This window comes from Diadema antillarum, unplaced genomic scaffold (assembly GCF_040938485.1).
Source record: "Diadema antillarum isolate AM-2024a unplaced genomic scaffold, OU_Dant_1.0 scf00000181, whole genome shotgun sequence".
NCBI classification, from domain to species: domain Eukaryota; kingdom Metazoa; phylum Echinodermata; class Echinoidea; order Diadematoida; family Diadematidae; genus Diadema; species Diadema antillarum.
In genome coordinates, this window is record NW_027271070.1 from 1,036,712 (window position 1) to 1,062,527 (window position 25,816).

At 39.8% G+C, this 25,816-nt stretch overlaps 1 protein-coding gene across 1 annotated transcript in view; it reads left to right on the top strand.

Moving 5' to 3' along the window:
* LOC139723116 (fucose mutarotase-like) overlaps window positions 1-25,816 on the top strand; it is a 193,674-nt gene that overhangs the window by 112,523 nt on the left and 55,335 nt on the right. The window lies entirely within an intron of this gene.

Consider the following 25,816-nt stretch of genomic DNA (forward strand, 5'->3'; position numbering starts at 1 on the left):
AGTTGCCTGGTCCTCGAAGGTGACAGTTCTTTCTCTAGACTGAAGCACCAGACTCTGAGGTAGTTCCCGGCACTACCGTATGTCTGTTTCAATTGTAAAGGAATACCTATAAGATAAAAAGAAAGCAGAACATTGCATAAAATGGTATAAAACAGGAGCCCCCACTATGCAAGAACCATACTTCGCACAGAATTTGCATACTCATTTTAGCACCTACACATACACAATTACACACACATAATCACATGCACTACACACAGAAACACGCTCTCACACACACACACACACACACACACACACAAACACACACACACACACACACACAGACACATACACCTGCATGTGTGCATGAATTAATGCAGTTCAACTTGTCTGTAAAGACCATCCTTTTCAAATATTCAAGATTTCTTCCCATGACAGGTTATTACCAATGCAAGTTAACAACGGAAGGGCAGGCAAAGTTTGAGAATGAGAACAGTAAATGCTGAATTCTCCCACCCTTCATTGCATTGTATTTCTTATTACTATTTAGATTTTCATTTACTTATGATTACTAAAACTATTGATTTAAGTGTAAAAATATATCATATACAATACAGAAGATTGGTCATTGCGGAAGACAAATTATCTCAACAAGAATATCCAAAGTTAATATAAAGGACAAGAGATAACATGTGGCCGCCATTCATGCATTCACAATCTTGCACTTTATTGAATATTGGTAACCATTGGATACCAGCAGGATGGACACTCATACAGAAATACTCTTCAGCAACCTTATGGGATACACACTTCTAGAAGGCTATAACTTCACTAAGATTCTGCTCGTCATTGCATTCATTTTATTTTTCTGAGTCTTTGCTCATATTTTGTACTTCTGTCATTGAAAACAACTTGGTCTTGAGGTGAAATTCTATTACACTATTACTCCTTGCACCAGTGATGCTGACCACAGATGGACGGACTTGTGTAGTAAATGCCCAAGATGGCATCATTGGGCATTACAGAATACGTTTATGATATTTGTACTAGTTTCATTGAAAAGAACTACCACTTCCTTAACCATCTTTATCTGGCACTCTCTGTTTCACACAAGCCCATTCACACTTTGATCTAGGTAAGGGTAGGTGATGAATCTATAACTGGGAGGGGATGGGCAGTTGGTTGAGGTCCTCGTTGTATTCGACTGGTGGTGTCAAATGTGGAACGTGGCTACAAATTTCTTGAAGGACCCCAACCCTCTCTCACCCCTCTTCCAGCCTGCCTCCTCTTCTTCCCCCCCCCCCTCCCCCCCCCCCCCCACATCCACCCAATTGCCTGGAATACCCATCTCACAAATGTAACCTTTCCGGTCGTTTAACGCTGCCAATTTGTTCTCCCCAGGACTTAATGCAGTTTTCAATTGTTGCGCAATTGTCACATTAAGGCACGGTTGTCGTGTGTAGCAATAATTATTGATTGCCCGGTGGGTATAGTTCTGCTCTTGTTGTTGTTGTTTTTTTTTTTTTTTTTGCTTGTTTGCTTGAAAAATGTCAGAGCTGGTATTCGTTAAGGTGCTGCCCACGCACTGTGTGGGGTATTTCTGTCATTGCTGGCCATTGGAGCCATTTTTAGTTAATCTATTTAGCGGTAGAGCGCCGTAGTTTTGTGTTGCCGTCATAGCTCATGTGAACAAGGTTGCGGTTGTGGCACGAAGCAAAATCGTTGTGGCCAGCGGCACATCAGCTCAGCAATTCCAACAAGGTTGCTAGGCTCCTTTCGTAGGGACTTGTAAGAGGGCTCGAAAGATTTCACTTTTCTCAAAACCAGGGCAATAAAGTTTTTGCTCTGTTCAGTGGAATAAAAGGGATTTATCTAAATCCCTTCATAAAATCTTTGAAAACTCATAAAACAGCAATTGTAAAAGTGGATATTTTTACATGAGTAATTATTCGCACTCAGCTTGGTAATATGAATTTTGCATGTTTTTTAATTCCTTGGAGTCAGGACACTAATTACCGGAACATCTGGCATGCAAAAATATTTGTGTGCTTTTATTTTCACGCTAGCTTCTGGTTGTGCGAAGTGTACAAAATTTCAACACTGCAAAAAGTTCTACTTTTGCAGCATTTCGTTATTCTGCTATCAAGTATGTAAGTTACCCAGACTCTAACCTTTCGAATGGTGTATAATGGTGTCTAACTTTATATTGTTGACTTACTGCAGGAACAGTAAACAAGCCAGTGTAGACAAAAACAGTTGGTAGAAAATTGGCTTTGAAGTTTCGATGCAGTGGCACTTGCAAAAATTTACAGCCGTTCAAACAGATACCCCATCTATACTGCAGCCAAAATTTAAAGCCTCCACGAACCATCTTTTAGACTGTTTTGAAAAACCGATCGATTGTCTGGTTGTGCTGCTAGGCTCATCGATGCACTGGTACAATGTAAGAATATGCCGTGTTGTTTACATTTTGAATTTTCTTTTTCTGGTGCAGATGGCATGAACCCAGAGAAAACTAAAATAGGTCCCAGGGACCGTATTAAGCAGCCAAGGTGTAAATCAAGTGTGATTACATCGCTGTTGAATAAGAGGTGAAGAAACTTGACTTAACATGTGAAGTTTGGGTATATATATATAGGAGTAGACACAAAACAAGACACGTTTTCAAAATGTATAAGGTTTGTGTAGCTACCAGACAAGTGCTGCATTTATTCTAATCTGCATTTGTTGTGTGAGAAAATAGACTGACAGTTGAATCCCCCAGGCTGTATTTTGTTCTTGAGCCAGCTAGGTATGTGATTTGGAGGAATTTGCAACGCCCATTTCATAGCTTTACCATCTCAATTGTATGCAAATCCTCATGCGTGCACAGACTGGGGGATATTTTGAATGTTGATTTTCTTTTTTCCTTTTTTTTTTCCTTTTTTAGTTATTTAGGTCGGTGATCATTTGCATAGTTTCTGCCATAGTCCCTGGATGTACAACTATTTTAGCTTTCTTTTAGAGTGGCATTACTGTAAAGCGAAAAATATTTGCGGTGTGAAACGTTCGCGAATTGAAGCTGACGGCCTTGTTCATGGCATAAAACTTTTGCAAATTATTACTGGAATTCAGTGCATCTTGTAGACAAAAAGGATTTTTCATGCATTGCACTTTCACGAATACTGGCTTCTTGGAAAGTTTGGAAAAGTTTCATGCACGTGAAAATTTATGGTTTTACAGTAGCTGTGAGAAGTGTGATTGATCAAATTTGCATGTGGCAGCTCATCAGCAGCCTGATAGGAACAATCGTGTTCAGCAGAGTTGATTCTTTAGAGTGTTTGTGAACAAAGAAAAGTAGTTTGGACCTCTCAAAATTGCCCAAAAATTGTATACAGCAACTACCTGCCGAGATAGGCCACTCCTGAAATGTATCCTAACTCTATCTGGCACGTACTTGAAACATTTGTTTTCTCTTTCTTTCTTTTAAATGCTATGCTAATTTTTTTTGTTATATCTCAAATGAGAGTATTTTTGTGCAAAAGATGATAGATGTAAGATCTTCAAATTGTACACATATCACAGTGGGCGAGATTCACAAAACTCTCAACCTTATAGCAGGGCTCGACACTAACGGTGGCCCGGAGGCCCAGGGCCACCAAAAACGCACGTCGGGCCACCAAAATTTCAGAAATAAAGAATTTGGCGGCCTGATTGGGCCACCAAAAAAGGTCAGATATTTATACCCCCGCCAAACGAAGTTTGAAGGGGGTATATAGGAATCAGCGGACGGTCAGGCGGTCGGTCGGGCGGTCGGTCGGGCGGTCGGTCGGGCGGTCGGTCCGTTGCAAATCTTGCGTCGCGAACTACTTCCTCAGTTTTCAACCGATTCCCATAAAACTTGGCACAGATGTGTGCCTTGGGTTGTAGATGTGCAAGACGTATTTTTTGACAGTACCCAAAAGTACGTTGCCATGGTAACGGCATATTATGGGCAAAAATGGGTACAAATCTTGCGTCGCGAACTCCTCCCACAGTTTTTGATCAATTTTTATGAAATTAGGTACAGATGTTCATCTGAATATGTTAATGTGCAAGACACATATTTCTGCAGTGGCAAAAAGTGCGTTGCCATGGTAACGGCATGTTATTGGTAAAATATAGGGCAAAATGCTTCATGGCAAAACTGCTTCATCAGTGTTCTTCCAATTCTCATGGAATTCATATTGAATGTTTGTCTTAGGATATAGGTCAGCATGACACATTTCTTGACAGTGACAAAAAGTATGTTGCCATGGTAACAGCTCACATATTATGAGCCAAAATGATGGAAAATTTTGTGTTGCAAACTACTTCCTCAGTTTTTGCCCAATTTCCATGAAACTTGGTACTTGGTACTTGGTACTTGGTACTTGGTACTTGGTACTTGGTACTTGGTACTTGGTACTTGGTACTTGGTACTTGGTACTTGGTACTTGGTACTTGGTACTTGGTACTTGGTACTTGGTACTTGGTACTTGGTACTTGTGCCTTTGGTTGTAGATGTGCAAGACGCATTTTTCGACAGTACCCGAAAGTACGTTGCCATGGTAACGGCATATTAATGGCAGAAGATCAAGGAAAGATCTTGCGGATTTAACTACTTCCTCAGTTTTTTGACCAAAGCTTATGAAATGTTGTTTGGCGGGGGTATAACCAGTCGCTGTAGCGACATTTCTAGTTGCCTTTGGGCCACCAAAAATAAAAGTTAGTGTGGAGCCCTGCTTATAGGTAGCTCACCTTTCATCAGGCCGCGTGGCTTAGGTTTATATTTCACACCATGCAATGCAAGCAAGACTAGCTCGTTACTGTGGAGAACAGCAAAGCAGGAGGTTAATGCGAAACCCATTGGCGTAAGCCAATCGTGAAAGATCAATGACAAATGATTTGTGATGATATCAGCGTGAAGCCATCCCATTTGTTGCCGGATTGTTGTTTAACATATCATTATTATTGATTTGATTTATTGGTTTCTGTATCATCATTGTACATGCACATTCATGTACAAACATAAAGATAAGTTGTTCACAGAGTATTTTCTTCTTCACTGCCTTTGCACCATTTCTTTCTGCCATGTGTCCGCGTCAAAGTTCCTTCTTGGTTGCACACATACTTTCATTGCTTGAAATCACAGCATGTAGATATATGTACAGTCAACCTTGCTTACCTGAATCAGCTGAAATCAAAGAAAATGGTTTAACCTAATATGAACTTTGCTTTCTGCGTGCATGGAGTTTGTCTCAATTTGATAGACATTAAATTTTTTTTTTTTTTTTTGGATGTTCAAAAGGGAAATTCCCTCCTCAGCTATGCCTCGCACTGGTATTCACATGGAAAAAATTTTTGGCCAGTGGACCGTGATTGATGCCAAAACCTATGCAGGTAGGAGCACACACGAGCAAGAAAAACCAAGGTTCTAGGGGGTTAGTGCCTACTTGTTACAATTGTATACCACCCACACACGGGTCGCCCACGAGTACACTGCTCACTGAGCACACGGCCAACTGAGCACATGGCATGGCTATCACTGTCACGAATTAGAACATAGTGGTTATAATAAAAGAAAAAAAGACTTACTCCTCTACTGTTTCACTTGGCCCCAGCAGAGCCTTGTCCCGCTGTAAGCACTTCATGGACAAAGAGTGCCATGCAGAAGTACATATTATACATATATGTACATGTACGTGTTAGGGTATTTGTCTTACGTCCAGTGTACTGCGTTGGACGCACGCGAGATAGTTCTCATCTCTAAGAATTTGCGATCAAGCGTGAGAAGATTTATGCTGCTGTCTTCACAGCCCACGCATGCTCAATATTGGTGTCTATGCTTATCTGGGAATAGCTCGGCGATATTAAAATTTTGCTTTTGAATAACGTGAGGGGTAGCACAGTAAGTTAAATATAGATGGGATTGGGACTACCCTCTGAGATAACCGAACTTTGTGCTAGTTATTTTGAATTGAAGTATATCAAAGGAGAATGTGGGGCTTAACTTTATAAGGTATGGCAAGATTAGTAATATTCCACCCATGTGACTTCAAGATATGCAAAGTTGACCGTATGTACAGTATTTGTATATATTTCTACAAACTTGACCTAGTTCGTTATTAGTGAGTTAGTCCACTAGGGTGTAGCAAAGTGCATCATTTGAAAAGTGAAGGTCATGCTTGCACAGCCGGTATTACAGGATTAGGAAATTTGTATTCTTTTACAATTAGTCTTTGGACGTCTGCACCAGTTGGCAAAGAAAGCACTCGAGTGGATGTGTCATTCGTCAGATAAAACACAACTTGGGTTTTGTTGTTGATGCAGGTACCATGATCTCTTCCTGTCGGAGATCATCTACAACATGGGATGATAATGGAATGTGATACGTCCAATTAGGTTCGTAAAATCTCTAAATGTTTTGGGCTTTTGACTTGCCACACAGAATTTGCTACAATGTGCCACATTCCACTAATTTCCACCCTAAGCCCAATATTTCTCCTTTTTTTTTTCTGTTTCTTTTAAACTCTGTGAACCTTGCGTTGTCGAGACAGACCTGCGGTCTTCCGGTGCGTGGTTTGCGTAGCGTGCATGCTATTGAAGTCGGTGATATCAAACCTGATGAGGGAAAATGTTGGCAGTCACCCCTCTCTCTGTCCGCCCATTACGATGTGGTCAATGACATGGCAATGGCACAGACACGCTGGAAATTTGTGCTTTATGAATTAATCTCTTGCGCCTTAATCATAACATCCATGAACTTTGGGATGCACCTGGTGTAGCCAGACACGACAAGGGAGGACGTCTGGATATTCTCAAACAAACAATTTGATTGGTACCAGTATTCGCTTGATGGGTTGACACCGATATAACCTCCAGTGAGTCACCAGCCCAAGAATAACGGCGTTTGGCCGTATGCATAAAAGGTGGCAATTGCTTGCAAGCAATTGCTTTAAGCACAAGCACAAGCTTGTCAAGGAAAAGATTGAGCTCAAACAATTACTTCAATCCATGTGCATAATCTTTTGCTTGTACTTAAACCCTTTTGCTTGCCCTGCACAAGAAACTGCTTGCGTTTTCCACAAATTGACGTCATGCCAGTGCGAACCAGCAAGGTCAGATGTGGTCAGGACAGACTCAATAACAAGTATACATAGACATATAGATATAAAAGTTTATAAATATGTAAATCTATAAATATATGAAGTTATGAATATATATGAATATATATGAATATATAAATACATTGATATCTGAATAAGTATTCATATCATATCTAATGGCAGTGAATAGAATATCAAGGAATACTACACATATGGAAGATAAGTGTAATATTGGCTCTAGAGACTGCATTTTTGGGGGGACATTCCATGAAATAAAACTGTCCAATATAATCAACATTGTGTAGAAAGGGTATAAACTGTAAAAAGTGCTTACTTGTACTCCTATTTCAAGAAACTTTGACTCTGTACTAAAAAAAAAGAAAAAAAAAATAAGTAGTGACTTGCACTGGTATAGCAAAAGTTTGCACATTTAGCAAGCTTTTGCATACTATGCATCAGACGAGACAAAATGTGGTGCGTTATTGCACGGACACTTAACTACAGTAGCCTATGAGGGAATTGGTACAGTTGTCTATTATGTGTCACATTGAATATGCACTGATATTACACATACACATCAAGATGACATAAAACACACAAATATACTGCTAAAATGCCTTTAGATAAATTGAAAACCACACTCTTTAATGGTGTGTTTCAGATATGAAATCTTTTGAGATAAGGTTTATCAATTTTTGTGTGTTTGGCGTGTCGGATTAGTTGACGGATAATCAATATCAAATGTCAAGTATCTCGTCCTTCACCTTCATGTTATTCAGATAATAAATGACTCCACATTGACATTTTCAAGTGATATTATTTTTTCATTGGCATACTGAGCTCTTTCTTTCATGAAAATTTATTTTTGTAAAATCTGCTGTTGTACACTACGCAGATTTACTTCACTCGATGCCTAGTAGCAAAGTGGGCCGCAGACAGTTGGGTTCCCACAAGAAATCCAATCACGCAGAATCATGAATAATGACGAACTTGAGTGACAGAACTGTGACATCAAATAGTATTGCAAAAATGCAGAGTGATCCCCAATTAAGATTTTTAAACAGGGGGATTTCAGCCTCTCTATACAAGCTGGGAAATGCTGCCGTAAATGCAATGTCATCAAGGCACTTATTCAAACCTCTCCTGAAAGGAAGATTGATGAAAATCAGACAGAAAAAAAAGGACCAAAAAACCCCCATAAATTTGAGATCATGAGGGGAGGGGGCGGGGGAAGGAATATTGCTATCATATTCGGCATGCCGTACTTTGGAATTCATTGTCAGGTCGGAGAAAGCTACCGCTTGGACTGCTTGGTGTTACATTTTTATGAGCATATTTAATTTGTATGGTATGCTGGTTGGCCTCGACCCTGTTCTTCCTCTTACGAAGTTTCTCAGACAACGTAAGACATATTAGTGCTGTTCTCATAGCACTCAAAATAACACATTTTGGGGGGTTGCCATCTTGATCAGAAGCAGATTTTGAAATTTTACAGTAAGAACAGGAATAAAAAAATTTTCGTGAGATTTAGCTCTTGATCCAAATCCCACAAATTTGTCAATTTTTCAGGAAAAAAAACGGTGATTTGAAGTTGTACAGTAAAAACAGTGATGGTAAAAAATTTCAAAATTTTATATCCCACAATGCACTGCACGTGTGACTCCTTGCTATTTTTACCATGCTGTGGCGCACCACGTTATATTGAATTGGTCTTGTAAGATGTACGTGTAGACTTGTATGCATACAATGTACAGGTCAGCTCTTCACAAATAATCGTGACCCAAAAAGTTGTTGATTTTTTTTTTTTTTTTACAATGAAAAGGCTGAATCAAAAAGATGTGACTGATCATAATCCAAATGAAAAAATTCTTGCAATGAGAACAGCACTCTTGTGTTGTGCTTTTTGCAGTGAAGGTAGTGTCGGGAAAGGGGAGGGAACATCTCTGGCCATAGCAACAAGAGATTCTGCAGTGTGATACCAGTTTTCAGTTTTGGCAAATACCAATAGTTACCTCAGGCAACACGGGAACGGGTCGTTTTCTGTTCATAAAGCCTCCAAGATGCCCCGCGAGTGAGGTTGCCTTCCTCTGAGAAGGAATTCGGTGGCATTTTGCAAGCCCCTGTGACCCCCCTTTGCCACTCCAGTGGGGGTAGAGAGGATTGGTGAGAAAGGCCTGTGTGGGGGTGGGTGGGGCAAAGGGGGAATACTGGGGCTCTTTGTCGTTGACGCTCCCGAAAGGTGTCAGAGTTGGTCTCCATCGATGCTGGGGATGCATGTGCTCCATTACGGTTAATTGGTTTACAGAATTACCGAATTGGATCCGTCATTTGCGAGAACTCAATTTTCCTGTGCGTTGTTGCCGTCTACTTTGGATGCTGGTTTGTGTGTGTAGGTGTGTGTGTGTGTGCATGCGTGTGTGTGTGTGTGTGTGCGTGTGTGTGTGTGTGCGTGTGTTTGTGTGTGAGGAGGACTGCTGTCATAATGTATTATTCATGTCAGTCTGATCATTGCATCTGAAGAATTGGGCATAAGATAATGGCTTTAAAGACTATTGATAATAGATCTTGCCCAAATGATGATTAAATTGAAATTAGGTAGTTTTCCAAAAATAATCATTGGCCTGATTTGTGCTGTATCATGTGTCATCCATATTGCAGAAGCATATAGGTCAGCGTATATTTTCCATGAAATACTGAAATAGATTAAGCGTAACCGCTACCCTATTTCTGACGGTGTCAAGCTCGTTTGCTGCAAAGCTGTGGATTGGTGAGTGATGTCATCCAGTCGGGCAAAACTGGTTAACCTTGCGGATCGACTGAAATATTAAGCTATGTCGCTTCTCTCTCAGATACCCTGTGATGAGTTGACTACAGTATGAAGTCATTCTTCACTTACAACTAGCATTTTTTTTAACCATTGAAGATATTATATTATTTCTTTCACTTGAGTAAAGAAACAAACTAATCGTTTGAAAAATCTTTTGTTGTTAAGTGAAACTGTTTCTTTTTATTCACATGTTACAAAAATGGACGAAAATAAAATCTCTTTAAAGAAAAAATCCAAAAATTCAATATCAATGATTTGAGAGCTGTTATATGAAAAAATTCTGAAATTGATAGAGGAAATCATGCTGTATGCCAAAAGAATCTTTCAGTCAGATGCTTGGAAGGAAATTTTCCTTGCCTGTATTAAAGCTGATCATCAGGTATAGAACAGTCACTCCATATTATGAGATTGTAATCCATGAAGTACACAGGTCATCAAGAGGTAAATTTGAGAGAGATTCGGAGACTGCTTGAGTCGCCCGTTGCTCTATATTTTGCATGTTTCAACCTCCAAGGGAGCTGTGTAAGTGATGACTTCCACCAATGCGGCGGACGGGAGCGTAGGATGTTGCTGCATGGGATACCGCTCACCGCTGCTTCGGGAGGGAGACACTCTATGCGGCGATGATTCGTGGGTGGCAAAGCGCGGATCAGGCCTGCCTGGCGGACATGCTATATAGCCCCATCACCCTCGTTTTTCTGAAGGATGCACGCTTTCAGCAAGAGTGACGGGGAGGCACGGTGTGAATAGCATATCTGGAGGAGATTAGAGTGGGCGTGAAATAGAATTACCACCTTGGTGATCCACTGTGTCCACTCACGGACCCCCATCCCCCCCCCCCTCCTTCTCAGCATCCCTGCCCGCTCAGTTATCTCAGACATCATGCTCCATTTATTACAGAGAGGCATCATCATGATCTCATTGAGTAACACTCTACAATTAATACGATCCCAATGTTGCAGTCATTTAATGAGTAATTGGGTGTGATTCTTCTTTCAATGTTTTGCAATAAAAAAAAAACCTCCCACGATGGACTTAAATATGTAAAACTCCCACAAAGAACTCCAATCTGTAAAACTCCCACCACATAAGGAATCAATGCGATTTCATTAAACGACTCTCTTTTATGCTTCTTCTTTTTTGCATTAAATGCATCAGTTATTGCAACAGCTCATTAATTTCTGGATACCCACGTACACACATTGAAAACAAGCTGTGATACATCACTCTAGATCTGGGCCAAGGAATTTCTCTTGGCCTTAGCACAACATATGAGTAAGTGACTTTTTTTTCAGCTTGTCCTAAGTACCATTTACTGCAATACCTAAGTGATGACTTTCAATGTATCAGGGTGTTCAGACGTAAAATAATTTATACTAAAATGGTATGGCTATGCTATGAAATGATACATCTGAATGCTGACTAATGAAGCAACATATAATGAAACAATGTATAACGAAACAACAGAGCATTGTTTTGAACCAGAACTCGATAAAGAGTCAACATTCCATCATGTCCATTGTGCGTCCGAATGTATGGCAACCATAGAATGGTATAACTGGGCGGGGCTTAATGTGAGCACACATGAAAGGTGACCCTAATCCTCTCGCTAGCAGCCAGGTCATGATGATAACAACATGCGCAGTGGGAAAACCCACTGCGCATCTATACGACATTTTCCAGAATGGTCGATATTAGCATCTGAAGAGTCTGCCAGCTATACAATGATTCTTTTTTACATCCTTTCCTTATCGAGTTCTGGTATAAGCTGGCTTGCATCTGAACAGGGGGTCTCACACCTCCCAGGAGGTTGGCTAGAGGATACCTATGTGACTGTTTCTGCCAAATTACAGCTATTTACCATTTTGAATGAAAAATCCACAGGACTCTTTAAAAACTGTGTCATCTAGTAAGTCATGTCAAGTATACTTTCTTCAAATCAAGACGCATTTACCCTTGAAGAAAATTTTGGAAAAAATGCTCAAAATGATGTCTTTCAGAACCATTCTCCATTTCACAAACAGATAAAAAACCTACTATGGGAAGGAGGCCCCACTTCCTGTACCCCCCCCCCCCCCCCCCCTTGGTTGTATACTGTTCCGCAGTTAGTCACTTCTGGCCATATGAAAAAATTGGTTCCTCTGCTATCACAAAATAAAAACATGTCACAAAATAAAAAAGAATGCCATGTAGTCAGGATCACAAATACGAGGTTAAGAAAAAAAAATGGTGTAAATAAATTTACATAATCTAAAATGAAAAATGATTTAGATCCAAACAGCAAAAAAGAAAAATGTTATTTCAATTTTCAAAATTCCGATCATGATCAGGATCACAACCCCCATAACTGCATAATTTTTTCATGCAACGAGAACGGCACTGATACAAATTCCATATTGTCCCCCCCATATCTCTGTTTATATTTGCTTCCTGTACCCCCTACTCCTCCACCCTTTACCACATCCCTTTCTCTATCTCTCTGTCTCTCTTTCCCTTTCATTTCCCCTCTCCTTCCCTTCATCTCCTCTTCGTTCTTACTCTCTCTCCTCCCTTATTCCACCCTCTCCTAATTCTCCTCTCCTTCTTTCATGTTTCTGACATCACGATAGATGACAAACTGTTATTGCCGCTCCCAAGGGGGAGCCCTTCCACAATGATGTCATGACGATGATGAGCAAAGAAATTTTCCTCGAAATTACTTCTTTAAAATAAAAAAAAGGAAGAATAAAAAAAAAGGACAATCCCCTGTAGGTTGGTGGATCTGAGGCTATCGATCACCAGGCAACCTTTCGCAAAGGTGCTACCTGTGATGTCATCAGCATGTTAAGCATTCGCCCGAAACTGGTGCTGGTGCCAGCGATAGGGGGGATGGGTAGAGGCGTCCAGTCGGTAACAATTAAACGCTTGAGGCGGACGTTGATGAACAGGTAGATGCTACGTTGTCGTCATTTCATGCTGTTTCTCCCCAGGGGAACGTGAATTCCGACGAGAAAAAGCTAACCTTTAATATTTGTTTGGCAAAAAGGAGGCTACAGACACAGTTTGTGTTGTGGAGAAAAGGAGATGCCATTCAGTGTCTGATACAGAATGTTTAAAGCGCAAAGAGTGAATTTTGTGATTAAAGGTCATTTTCACTGCCTCGCAACTTTTAATGGTAATCTTAGCTTGCTTTTGGCCAGTATTTAGAGAGTGAACTTACATGAAGGAAAAAGCCCACCTGTTGATTTTGATTTTTTATTGCATCATTTCAGATTATTGCTGGTATTGTGGAAGATAATTGCACCTTGCACATGTAGACGTGGCTGGCTACTGGGCCAATATGTAGAGGTGTGCCAGCAATTGGTGACTTCCACACCAGTCGTGAAGACTGTAGGCCTGATGATGGCATGTTGACATCATTTATGATGAGGATTTATTCCAAGGAGTGTGGACAATGATGATGATTTTCAGAAGTGATTAACTCAAAAGCTCATTGTCCAGTAAGCAACAAATGGGCGCACTGATGCAGCTGGATGCAAAATGACAATATAAGAAGATGTGGGCAACAGCAAAGAATATTGGGTAGGGTGGAGTGAGGGTGCAGGAAAGGGGCGGAGTAGTGGTGTTGGGGCGAGTCATATGATGCACATGAATGGTGGACATGTTTGAAGAGAAGGCGAAACACCCATTTTTGTAAATAGGTGGCAAAAGTAAATGCAAAAGGCAGTGCAAAACTTATCTGATGTGTTCAACAATACCAAAAAAAAAGGACATAAGTGAAAGGCATATCGAGTATTAACAAAGTCAAATGGTAAGACAATTTCTCACCCATTAAAACAGGAAAAAGGGAAACTAAACTAAATAAATAAGTGTCTACACTTAACCAAAGTCAAGTTATGAAATTTATATGAATGACAGCTAACCTTTTGCCATTTGAGTGTTACTAAATGCAGGGCAAGGCATAATTAGATTTGCGGTGGACGTATCCGTCTGAATTACCGTCGCTGTATTGTTCCAATTTCTCCCTTGGGTTAACCTAAATAGTAAATGCGTGATACAACAAGCATGGCACAGATCATCGGCAGAGCGATTAAACACGGTGAATGGAACACCAACGTACACACACTGTACTACTAGCGAGACGTGTTGGTGGCAGTTGTACAGTTGTCGGTTTACAGTCTCCGCTACCAGTAGTTTTGCCATTTCTCTGTTTTATGTGTACATGTGGCACTCCTATCCTTCACATACATCTTAGATTAGTTACCAATATAAGGAACCACTTTAACTCTCCCATTGCACAATGAGCACAAAGCCACCACATTTTTAGATTGTGGTCTGTAAAGGGTTAAGGGTCCCATAGCATGCCCCTCCATTGCCACGCCCCAAGGGTTGCACATTCTCACCAAATATATTTCAAACAAAAGATGTCATTGACTGGTATCCAGGGCACTTCCAAATTCTGCATTTGTTATGAATTACATGCTTCATTATGTGTGGGATTTCAACTTAAAGTGCACAAACATCGAGGTTATTTTGTTGTTGTTGTTTTGACAGGAGATGGTGGTTGGAATACTAGGATGTTTTGAATTTTGCCCATACTTTGCTGCTCCATAGTAGACATCCTTTCGCTTCTACAATGTGTAGAATCTCACAGTATCCAGCAAGTTTTCCCAGTTTCATTCACAATTTCAAAATTAAAAGTAGATTACTTCCTTCGTTTGTGGTTGGGGTTGTGGGAGGTAATTAGAACAAATTTACGGGAGATACGTGTGACAGTATGAGTGTAATTGGTTTAGTGCATGTGTGTGTGTATGTGTGTGTGTATTATATGATCAGCGTTAGATGTGAACAGACTGAATGTATGTTTGGAACAGTCGGTGATCAGCAGTGACTGATTCCATTGCTAATTTCAGCTTTATTTTTTTTTATTCCTCCTTTGCTCCATTTAGAAATGTTCAGCATTGTGGCATGATCAGTACAAATAACACTCTTCTCTCTTTTTTATTTTTTTTATTTTTTAGGAGTGACTTGTTTTTCGTGATTGTGTAATATTAACCAACATCTTCTTTTCCCCAAGCAGAAAATGTCATAGCCATTCAATTACATATGGTATAACGTAATATCGGTCAGGTTTGTTTGTATCTTTCTGATTGCATTGTGTTGAAATAGGTGTCTCAGAGTTATATGTTTTGCTATTTGGGGGCGTGGGATATTTTTTATTTCAGCTCTCTGTCTTATATGTAATAATTCTTTGTAAGTTATGATAATGATTACAATGTGTAAATATCTTTTACCTAACACAGTTTTGTTTTTGAAATTGAGTTCAGTCATTGTAAGGTGCAGTTTATTTTTATTCCTTTGCCAGAGGATGCATTGCAAAAAATAGGTGGGGAAAAAAAATCTCAACCAAAGGGGAAAAGTGACAGGTATTTGTATCTATGAATCTCAGTTTCATTTCAGTCAGGATATCCGCCTGGGACATGCTCTTAAACTTCCTGTCGTCAGAAGCTGAGACTCCAAACAAACATAGCAACTCATGTATATCCCCCTCAACCAGCCTGTAAGCAACAGGCAAACAGGCTGACAAAAATAAGAGAAAGAAGCCAAAATGCAAGGGGGGGGGGAGGGGGAAATGTCATTTTGAGGGCAGATCGACGCTCGTCTGACGTAAAATCGGCGGTTCCTCTGACGGGCATCTGGTGTCCTAGGTCATAATTCACGGGAAATTAAGTGTAGATGGCCGTTGATGGGTGAAAAGCTCCGAAAATGAAGTTACAAGAAGGCGAAACGTCCAAAGTCCCGCGAACATTGAGAGTGTTTGCGCTACGTGGAAATGGGGTGGTTTACTCAGCGTGAAGGATGTGAGCTACAAACCCCCTCTCTTGCTCCCTAACTCCCCCCCCCCCCATCGTCTCTGCCTCCCCTCCGACTTTTTTCGTTGTGAGCTCCGTCAAAACAGGGTCGTAACTCACCGTTTCCTGTCATCAGAATTGGCTGTGATGACCGTAGCTTGAGAAGGAGAGAGGGGAGGGGGGTGTGGAGAGAGAAAAAAAACATCAAAAATCATGGCGGCTTTGACTTAAATCCCCATTGTTTGCTCCTATGATTAAAGCGTCGAAGAAATTTTGTCTGACCTATTCATGCGACACCATTGATCCTGCGAGTGGTATCTTGAAGTCCCCCTATTGTAATATAGATACGAGAGATCGTAGAGAGTTGATCGGCACTGACATGGCACAAGATGTTAACTACTACTTGCAGGTGTGAAGAGAGCTTTCTGGTGATTTTGCATTTCTTTTTATACAGCTCTCTGTTAGTAATGTTTGGGTTTGCTCACTCCATGCATATGTGTCTGTGGGTTTGGCCCGCATCGTCCTAACTGTTGCTTTCTTGCCTTCCACCCTCTTGAGATGCTACGACTCGCCCACACGGCTTCGGGTCTGCTGCGTGTGGCACTATGCGAGACAGATATGCGTCACGAGTAATAGCTGCCCTTGTCGTGGTTTTTTCTCCCTGGCGACTGTCCCACGTGGGGATTCGGGTGCGAGGCAGTCGTGCAGAAATGGGGCGAGGCGCATGGCTGAGCCCACTGGTGGTGTCGTCTGCGCACAGTGCGCAAAGTTAAAGTCATCGGTGGTGGGATGCCTGGCACTCTAATCAGTCGGTATGGGTTAAATGTGAGAATGTGTTAAAATGGAATGGAAGCTGGGGTTGGTTGTATGGGGGGGGGGGGAGGGGGGGTTAGGGGTGCAGGGGAGGGGTGCATGGGATTGAAGAAACCGCATCTGAGGATATGGCACAGTTGGCCAGGAATTGTGTCCACTTTTTTACGGTTTCTTTGCTCTTCTTGTCACAAGCTGTGCCAGTGAAGCGGATGAAAAATTTCGCAGACAGGACTTGCGTGATGGGGTATCTTGTTTCTTTGTTTGTAGGAAGAGGTACCTGGTTTGCAATCAGACAGTCATAATCTTCAAGAATGTTGCTGTGTATGCCTCTTGTTTCTTTTATTATTCTTTTTGGGGGGAGGGGTGGGAGTTGTTTAGCTAGCATAACAATTATTCAAATGTAACAGAGAAATATATATGTATATTTTTAGCATATTAAAGGTGGAGGCCATACAGAGATAAATTACACCAACATTTGTGTTGAAGTCATATTAAATTTATGGTGTGAACAGAATAATTGCATTTGTACGACTTTCTTCAGCTTGATGAGTTAGAACAATCAAGATGTATAAAGAATTGGATTCTGGATATATTTCTTGATTTTGTGGTACCCACTTGTTCTGGTAAATGACAAATGCATCTGTTTTTGGTGGGGAAATTTAGAGAAGGAAGTTCAATGCACTGCAACTTTTTGAAAAATCAATATCATAGTGAATTAAAAAGAGCTCTGTTTTCAAACGTTTGTGGGAAAATGGATACAGCTTCACTTTTGTGTTTGTTCTAAGTGCATGCACTTTGAGACAAAGGCAGAAATGAATGTGTTCCAATAATATTGATCTTGTAATTAAAAGGTAAAGTCATTTCAAACATCAAACGGGGCAGTTTCAGTGAGGGTCGTTTTGTTTTCTTGCACTGCTTCTGACGTCAGTGACGACTGTGCACTGCCAGCATGCTTGCAATCAATTGTACAGGATGGTAAACAGTACGCAGCTAAGTGTATGCAAAGCACAACTAGATTACGCACCTCCCTCAGTAATCATGATCAGAATGAAGTCACACATACAGTGAAGGTCATCCTCATCTCAGTAATATTTTTTCTCCAGTCTTTCTGTTTTGACATTGATTGTTGGGAATATTTTGGCAACCAGGTAACAGTTTTGTTTTGGCGTTTCGATGACAGAGAGATAGACTGGGGTAGCGATAGGGAGAAAGAGAGATAGAGAGTGTGTAATTGCTAAAAAGGTTTGCACAATCCAAGGTAGGACAGAGGTTGTAACGAGTTAAAAGACAATAGATGAGGGCTCCGATATAGATTTAGTGCAGCGCGAACGGGGATTGACGTCACATCGGAGCTTGTTATGGCCGCCGTTATCAATTCCTTCATGGTAGCAGGGGGTTGGATCAGGAGATCAATACCATTGAACAACAACTTCATGCAAATCATACCTGTTAGTGCACCGGTCCTTGAGGATGTAATGTAGCTTATATCCCCTGTTTGGTCTTCTCCCTGTAACCCCCCCCCCCCACTTCCACCCTTGTTTTCCAGCCATTATTATTCCCCTCCCTCCCCACCCTCCTCCTCAATATCATGCTTGCAGAAAAGCGATCATTAAGAGGGGCTTGACGTAATGGTGTGAAAGTAGATTATTGTCTGGTGTAAATGAGCCTTGTCACACGAGCAAGCAAACCGGAGGGGTCGCCGTGACGATGGGCAAACTGGCGCAATGAGCAAAGTCATCTTTCACTGGCAGCCAGCAGAATGGTTGAGCCTGTGCCATCCTTACCAGGGTTATTCCCACCCTCCTGCTTGTTATAGAGCCTTCCTTAATGAGTAATATCCCTGTGTTTCCTAACCTGCCCTCTCCCTGGAAAAAAAGATAATCTGAAGATATTGGTCACCGCCCATATCGGACCACGAATCACTCGCATATCTACAGCAGAGCGACTGGATTGCATCATATTATTTGTATTGTGTATTTTGCATGAAATCATGTTAACTGACAGCTCTGTAGTCCAACCAAATAAATGACTTGTGCAGCATGTGCTATCGAATTTGGATGTGTTGAGGCTGCTTTTAAGTGAACCATGATGATAAGGATAATGATGATAAGAATGATTGTGATGATGATGATGATAATGATAAGATTGATTATGATTGAGATGATGACTATGACAGCAAAGATGTTGATAGGAATGATTGTGTTTGTGATGTATGACAACAGGAATGATGATGATGATGATGATGATGATGATGATGATGATGATGACAGTGATAAGAATCGTTGTGATTATGAATAATAGTGAAAAGGATTATCAGTCATTATGGTCAAAGTAATAATAATCTCATCATCATCATCATCATCATCATCATCATCGTCATCATCGTCATCATCGTCATCATCGTCATCATCATCATCATCACCATCACAGGCACAATCATTATCCGTTACAACGTGCATGATGATACAACCCCAGTGTTCAAAGAATGAACATCATGTGTATGAAAAAAGCTGTATATCTCACATTCCTCACTTGGAGATGGCGCTCATTCCACCAGCTGACGGTAACCGGTAGCAACCAGCTGTGGCTGCGGTGAGATTTGAGTCAACCCTTTGCTGGGCAGAGATGTGGTATTGGCATTTCCTCGGGAAAAGTCACATGTTTGATTTTTTCATATTTTTCCCCATTTTTTTTAACTGGAATTTGCCAGTTGGGTGTATAAATGCCATTTGTGATTAAGTGAGATTGTTTGTGCATTCTGGTGTCCCCTGTTACAATGATACTGTGATCACTTTGGAAGATTTTTGTATTCATTACTAGTACTCTATAAACCAAGCAGCCCAAAGTTGCAGTGCATTTTACAAAACGCAAAATTGCGTATGACAGGGCTTGATTGCAAAATCTTGGTTTTCCTTCCTCCCCCCCCCCCCCCCCTCCCATGCCACCACTACCAAAAGGAGAGAAAAACCAAATAAACACACAAATCAGCACCTTGCACCAAAACAGTCCCTTTTGGGCAAAGAAAAGAATGGGAGATGGCGTCATTCTATTTCTCAGCTCCCCAAAGAAGCCAGTAAATCTTGGTCAGCCCCTGGTGTCTGTGCATGCGTGGGTGTGGTGTGTGGTGGGGGGGGGGGGGGGGGAGGCATCATGTCATACGCACGGCAGTCTGGAATGGCGCGCGGTCCACTGGCTAATGTCACCGGCCGTTTGTCGTCCTTGCGGAGGTTGACGTAGAAAGAGCTGAATACCAGTCAATTACTTAAGGATGAAACTTAAACTTGGATGAAAATGATAACAACTTGAATTATCGTCACAAACATCTTTTTTTTTAATATATAATCACGGCATACGTTTTCTTTTTGTGTGACATTTATAGTTGAAAGACCACAGGAGCAAAGGAAGGAAATTATTTGTGAAAATACAATCTGTGTTTCACTTACTGTCTTAAAGTTTGCCTGCCCCTTTTACAACCCTGAAAAATAGATTCTTTTCATAAGTTTATGTATTGTTGAGTTGGGTAATGTAGGCTTTTTCTCAGAATGATAAAAATGGAAACTTCATGACTGAGAGGGAATAAACAATACAGATTTCCAGTGAATGTATTTTGGACCCTGAAAAAATTCCAACCGTTATTCTTGACGCTAAAGGGGATCATATTATGAAGTGACTTCGGGTTAGTTTTTCTTCTTTTTTTAAACTCTGAGGTGAACCGAAGATTTCATACATTATGTTAGGAAACATTATTCTTCAACCACGCAAATTTTAATGATGTTTGTAAAAGGGATATATGACCTTTAGATTACAAAAACAGTTGACCGGTGAGTTGGATACTTAAGAAGCTGATTCAATTTGTAAGCAGCTGGAATAGTTTATGGAATGCTCACCCTAATCATCTGAAGCAATTTACATCTTTTTTGAAACCTCTTTTTTTAAGAAAAATAAAGTTCATGATGATAGATATATTTTGTCCTTGAATGAATATGAATAAATATGTTTCTAAGAAAATATATTGAAATATGGCGTAGTATTGACAACTACAGCAGATTTGTTTAGTTGGGTTAATTTATAGTCCCCGTAAGTATACTCTCTTTCTTTTTAAAAGTAAAATCAAACCTGGCCATTTATGGCTCCCCCCCCCCCCCTTGCACTTCACCTTTTCACCCCCACTTCTTGTTGTTGTTGTTGTTGTTGTTTTGTTGTTGTTGTTGTTGTTGTTGTTGTTGGGAGTGAATCCTTGAGAATAGTTTCCCAGTTTTTCTATCTGGAAACGGCTGTCATTTCGTCAAACATAATTTCTTGTGTTTATTGTGGTGCTCCCTGCAACATTGGACATGTCTTGGATGTGAAAATGCAACAATGTTCTGTATTTTGTTTTTTGATTGATTGATTTTGTTTGATACTCGATCTTCCGTAGAAAACATTATCTAACCAGAAAGCTGGTATTGTGTTTTCATTTTTACATTTATTCTTGAAAAAAAAAAAGATGGAGAAATGAATTGAAATTGAAAAAAAATATTTAAGCAAATTATAAAAATATGTTTCAGTTGATGTTGTTGCATTTGTTTTCTTTCTTTTTTTTTTGGGGGGGGGGAGTTGTTTCTTTTACATTTCAAACAAAAGGTGGTGGTCAGAAAACTACTGCTTGAAGCTTCCACTCAACCCATCAAATCATGGCTGAAGAATTCCTCTACACTCTGATTATTGTGGCTGCTGCCACAGGTAAATATACTTATGCAGCGGCTCCGAGCAAGAGCTTTTTCTCTCTTTTTCTTTTTCTTAAAAGTTCACTTGCAGAGCTACAAGTGGCGGTCACAAAAATGTCAGTTTTATCGAGTCTGTCTTTGTATGCCTTTAAAAAGGGAAGCGGCCACACCCAACTATGTGTAGGACTCTGATAACTGTCACAATTAAATCTACTTGCCGAGCTAACTGGTCGGGAGAAAAGAAGAAAAGCTAGAAATAACAAAACAAAACAAAAAAATGACCCAACAGAAAAATCCTTTGTTTGACTCACGTTGCTAGGCAACAAGTGGTGGTCAAAAAAACTGTCAGCTTATTCATACTTTGTCAAGACATGCACAATGAGTTGATTAAAGGGCAATTTGTCAATCAACTGCAATGCTCAATGAGGTTGTTCACACCCAAGTTGGCTGAAAATGTTATTCCTGGTGAGTGTACCCTCTTGGATGTGGGAAGGAGAGCTCCAGGGTGTTAAATGCCCGTTGTCTTTTCATACTTCTCAAAGTACAAAAATAAAAGGAGAAATAAGCAGAAGCATTAGTATGCCCACAGCAGGATAATACCACCATAATGCCAAATTTGAGATTTGAATAGAAAGTTTGTATTCTGGAAGAGAAGCGAACAGCGGAGTTCATTGTCTGACTGGTTAGCTGTGTAACAGAAGTTGACGTGGCTCGTAGGGATTGATTTGTTCATTGATATTCTGGATGTGTGGTTATATTTAGTTTCATTCATTTAGGTGATTTTTCTTTGGTTGCTGTGTTCCATGAAAGGCAAAAGTATAGAATTGTAAATGGAAGATACAAGATGATTGGTAGCTAATCCCGTTTAAATCATGATATGCATTTTGTCTCTCAGAGCATCATTTAGCAAAATCGATGATATCACACTATGATTGTGAACATGAAGGGGAAAGATTTAGGTATATGCTGTCGTAAGCAGAGCTTGACTTGGTGCTTGACATCAACAAAATAAAACAAAGAAAAATCTTGATCTTTTCTAAATTATGAAGGGTAATTCTGAAGTTTAGTTTTTTTTTTTTGTTTCTTGTTGTTGTTGTTGTTGTTGGTGGTGGTGGTGTTTTTTTTGTTTTGTTTTTGTTTTTGTTTTTGTTTTGGTCAAGTACCAGTATAAGAATGTGAAAAGGGGGAAAGGAATATGATTCTAAGCCATCTGCATTCAGATGTTCCATGGAGGTGGGGGTGTGGCAGCTCTTTCCTACAGGGCAACATGAACCTCATAGTAGCCAGTGGATAAAAACAGAGAAATTCACCAGCATGCCCATAAAAATCCTTTCCTTTGGGATTGAAGTAGAAAAGCTACATATCAAATAATCAGAGAAATACACATCCCCTTCCTCCTCTACCCCTCTCCCCAGAAAATACAACAGAAAAAATTATTTTTAAAAAATATATATATGTAGTGAAAAGATGAAGAAAAAACAGACTGCCAGGGGTTTTTGCTAGCTAGCATCTTCACTTCCCATACAAACTGCTCCAACCTGTACGATATGCTTCTTTGATCGGGGTACTGGACAACCAGAAATGTTCTTGTGCATTCTTATTTCAGGAACTCCGTGAGAGCCAAGGTTCACAAAGTTAAAATGCTACACGAAAGTTCTTGTCTACACTGTATGCATTGAATGCCATTGGCAGTTCGCAAAAGTTTTATGCTGTGAAAATATCTTGCTGTGGAGTAAGCATAGCCTTTCACATCTCACTTTCAACTAACTACCATCCCTTGCATTTTGTATTGATTGATTTATTTAAGCACTATTGTTCAAATGCAGAATCCGATTATGTGACGCACATTTGTGGGGTCAGTGACTGTTGTTGAGCTCACAAGCGTTTGGTCATAAAAAAAAAAAAAAAATCTGACCAATCGGAGCGGATGGTGTTCCTTTGACTTACTTGCTGTGTCTGCAGTGTCTTGTTAGGGGTTAAGCCTGGAGAAACATGTCTGTGTATTTCAAAGGAGAGTGAAACCCAAATATAATACATGTGAATGGAGAGAATGCAGCAGTAGCAGTAGAACACATCAGCAAAGTTTGAGGAGAATTGGATATTTAAGCTGTTCAGAAAGCATTACTTTTTACCCATGAAGTTTTTGTGCAGCCATTACTGCATGAGAAGACTGCAACACTTTATGATGTCAAAAGTGTAGAAATTGATATGAAGAAAATATAAAGAAAATTCAATATATTTTCACTTTTTTAGCATTTGAATAAAAGAGCATTTGACTTATTTCTTTATTAAGGCAGGGGAAATAATACTACTCTTAAAAAATGTCAATATCAAGTTGAGGGAATGTGTAATTTTCAGAATTAAAAAAAAGAGATATATATGGAATTCTCTTCATATTGTCTTTATATTGTACATAATGTAATGTCACAAAGTGTAGTAGTCTTCTCATCCAGCAAGGACCGCACCAAAGATTGAAAAGTTCAGAACTTTTGAATGGATCGTCCGATTTTCCTCAAACTTCACTGATGTGCTCTACCAAAATTCCTGCCGTCACTTAATCCACATGTATAGATACAATATGTATATTTGGGTTTCATTCTCTTTTTAACGAGGGCTTGGCCTCCAGTGAGAATCGGCGTCGTCTTTTCTTCTTTTGACCTCATTCTCTCCATGACCGGCAATGACCATGCAATCTGCCAGATGGAGAATCAACGAGTAAAACTGAATGCAAACATCATTGAAAGATTGTGATCAATTGTTTCTATTTTTATGTACATGTGTGTGTGTCTGTGTGTATATATATATGTGTGTGTGTGTGTACATATATTATACATATATATATGTATAAAGACATATAAATATATATATATATATATATGCATATGATATGTTTATATGTATATGTGTCCATGAAAGAACTGCAGGTTTCGTTGTTTTTTTCTGTGATTTTTCTCTCCAAGTTTTATAGTGACATATGTAAAATACAAAGTATAGATGCATAAGAGACATAACATGATAACGGGAACAGACAGTCTCAAAATATCACAGCAATTAGTGTCGTACATGGCATTATATGGCAAAGTAACACGTTGCACACTTAACTCCGCAGGAGAGTTGTCATTGTCTTTGTCGTTGCCCTCAATGTTTCAACGATTGGTAAAGGTACGTCACTACCGTATATGCCTAATGAGCAATCAGTGTGTATGACTGAATGCAAACGTCATAGAAACCATGATCAATTATTTCTATTTATATATATGTTTGTCTAAGTGTGTGTGTGTGTGTGTGTGTGTCTGAGAAACAATCTCAGGTATGGTCAGTTTATTGGTCAAAGTGTGAGTATGGTATAATCTTTTGGTTGATATACCGGTAAGTAGCACTTAAGATTTTTGTCATAATGGAAAAACTTTCATATACCTCTTTCAAGGACTTCCTCTGTACTTTGTCCTTCTGTTGCATCAAATTTCATGGACAGGCATGGAGAGTTGTTGTGGAAAATTGGTCAATAGTTGTGGGGAAAAAAAAACATAAGTTTTATTCCATTTCAAATCATTGTGAGCAGATAAAGTCAAATCAAACACACAGAGTGGAAGAAATTTGATTTACATAACTTAGATAATGAAGTTGTACAATTTCAGAGGTGTTCATGGTAAAAAATCCGGTGATATTGGTTGTGACAACATGTGCAAGCTGGATGAGGTGATCAAGATCATGATTTGGCAGCTGCAGTACCCTATCTTTCCTTTAACAAAATATATCAGATAAATTATCACTACTTTGGATAGATATGATGCAAAAGGACACTTAGTACAGATGTAGTAAATTTTTTTTTGTGTGTGCAAAACCATTGTGAGTGAGATGGAAAAATCATCAATGATCCTGTGGTCAGCTTTTAATCATTTTGTAAAAATCTGCTTGTCGAGTTGTAGAATTGTCCATGAAGTTAATGCTAATCCTGAGCTTAGACAGCAGAAAAAGGGGAACTTTACACCCTAGGGTGTTTGTCCATTTACTGTGAACCAAGCAATAAAGAATTTGGGACCGAAGATCAGATTCCAGGGAGATTTCACACAAATAAAGCTTGAAACAAAATGAAATACTATAAAAGGAGGAATGTTCACATGCATTTTAACCTGTTGAAGACAAGTCCCGAGTATGCTCGGGCAGGTGTCAATTGGAAATGCCTGTTTAAGCAAAATCAGCTCGTCCTCACTGGGTTAATTTTGTGAATTTTGTGACAGCCTAGATTCGCCAAATTATTAAAGATGCATGCCAAAGTTCTCATCTACACAAATGCATTGAATGCCAGTGACAATTTGCGAAAATTTCATGCCGCAAAAAAGGCCGTCTGCTCCAATTTGTGAAAATTTCATGCCACTGAAATGTATTTTGCTTTACAGTAACTTACACCATTTGGATCAACCATATTTTCCAGATTTTAATTCTTTGCCTCTGATAGAGTTGACTTTCCCCACGGGGTTGAGTCAAGGCATACTCAGTTCTTGTAAGCAAAAGGTTAAACTTGTCTAATTGGTAGAAAATATGGTAGTT